Source organism: Cebus imitator, unplaced genomic scaffold (assembly GCF_001604975.1).
Source record: "Cebus imitator isolate Cc_AM_T3 unplaced genomic scaffold, Cebus_imitator-1.0 Scaffold266, whole genome shotgun sequence".
Lineage (NCBI taxonomy): Eukaryota > Metazoa > Chordata > Mammalia > Primates > Cebidae > Cebus > Cebus imitator.
The window spans coordinates 886,565-888,824 of record NW_016107581.1 but is presented as its reverse complement, the minus strand read 5'-3'; positions in this window follow the sequence as shown (position 1 = coordinate 888,824).

Genomic DNA, 2,260 nt, shown 5'->3' with positions numbered 1-2,260 from the left:
GGCAGGACGCAGAGACGACGCAGGACGCAGAGACAGAGATGCGGGCAGGACGCAGAGACGACGCAGGACGCAGAGACAGAGATACGGGCAGGACACAGAGATGATGCTGGACGCAGGCGAAGGAAGCCCAAGACTTAGGACGCAGCGCCAGGGAGGGGAGCGGGGCGGGGGCACCAGGACAAGGCCCTCACCCCGTTCCCAGCACACAGAGCCAGTGAGGCCAACGCCGAGGGTACGCTCAGAGACCAGAGATTAAAAAGGCACAGCTGGGCCGATAGAGCCCACGGCAGACAGAGAGGGACATGGAGAGACAGGGAGAGAGTCACTGAGAGACAAGGGGAGACAAAGAGAGACGGAGAGAGATGGAGAGACAGAGAGAGATGGAGAGACGAAGAGATGGAGAGATGGAGAGACAGAGAGATATGGAGAGACGGAGAGATGGAGAGACGGAGAGACGGAGAGATGGAGAGACGGAGAGATGGAGAGACAGAGATGGAGAGATGGAGAGAGACGGAGAGAGATGGAGAGACGGAGAGAGATGGAGAGATGAAGAGATGGAGAGACGGAGAGATGGAGAGACAGAGAGAGGGAGAGATGGATAGAGAGGGAGAGACAGAGAAATGGAGAGATGGAGAGAGATGGAGAGAGAGATGGAGAGACGGAGATAGAGAGACGGAGAGAGATGGAGAGACAGAGATGGAGAGACAGAGATGGAGAGACGGAGAGAGACAGAGAGAGATGGAAAGATGGGGAGATGAGATGGAGAGATGGAGAGAGATGGAGAGACGGAGAGAGATAGAGAGATGGAGAGAGATGGAGAGATGGAGAGACAGAGATGGAGAGATGGAGAGACAGAGACGGAGAGACGAAGAGAGATGGAGAGATGGAGAGATGGAGCGGCAGAGAGAGGCAGAGAAGGAGGAAGCAACAGAGACAGAGCAGAGATGGAAAGAGACTCAGTGCGAGAGACAGCGGCAGGAGAGAGAGAGGGAAAAGGATGGGCGGAGACGGGCCGGGCCGGGAAAGCAGATCCCAGCCAGACAGCGGGAGAGGGCGAGGAGACAGAGACGGAGGGACAGGGGAGAGGGCGTCTCGGTGGGAGCCTCGGCCCATACCCCGCCCCCACCCAGGTCAGGCCGGGTCCTCCCGCGCCGCTGAGCCATGGCTAATGGTACGGTTGCTTGGTGGGGCGGGAGGGGAAGGGGCGGCAAGCATTTGTCAGGGCCGGTGACAAATGAGCCACCGGAGTCGGCTCGGGTGATGGATGGCGCGGCCGGCGGGCGGAGGGGCGGGCGCGGGGGGTGGGGTCCCCACCAAGATCAATGTTTCCTTCTCCTGGAGCTGAGCCAGGCAGGGGGAGGATGGGGAGGGGGCGACGTATGTATGAAGGGCCCCGGGTGGAGGAGAGGGGGAGAGCCAGGGAGACAGAAGGGGGGGCACGGTGGGGGGAGCGCGCAGCCACAGGGACGTGGAGAGAGGGAGCGGCAAGGAGAGAGATGAGACAGAGGCCCCTGATGGAGAGAAAGAGGGAAGAGGGACGAGGCAGGGAAGACACCCAGACAAAGCAAGACACAGAAAAAAACACAGAGAACCAGGAGACAGACGCCCTGAGCTTTAGGGTCCCTTCCTCCCCAGCCTCGCAGAGACACAGACAGATTCTGGGAGACAGCCTTGAGTGAGAAGGAACCAAACCCGGGCCCCACAAGGAGGGAGGCGGACACAGCTGTCGACAGAGAGGGAACCGAGGCAGGGAGCTAGCAGGCCCGCCCGCAGCCTTTCAGAGGGGATCCTGGGGGCCGCTGCCAATCCCCAGGGGGAGTGGCTGCCTGGTGGGCAGAGCCCCGGTGGTCGCTGCTCCGGTCGGGGCACTGAGGGGCCAGGCCGCTGTGAGACAGTCCCCCAGGTCTACTCATAGAGGGCTCCACGCTTCCGGTCTGTAAAACAGGTGTAAGACAGGGCTAGAGGGCGGGGACCCGGCAGGCAGGGAGGGAGCTGGGGTCCCTCTGATGCCACCCAGGGAGCCCCTCAGCCGGGCAGGGAAGACGCTTCCAGACATCTACAGAGAAAGGCCCAAGCGCCACCCAAGAGCCACCAGTGGAGGCAGCCGCGACGCTGAGACACTGGCCCCCCCACCCACCAGCAGGTGCAGGGCACCCCGCCTTCCACCACCAGGCCTGGCAGCCACCTGCTCCCACCCCTGGGAACAGAAGGGACCTAGGCCTATTTAGAGGAGACAGCCAGGAGAGGAGAATGTGTGTGT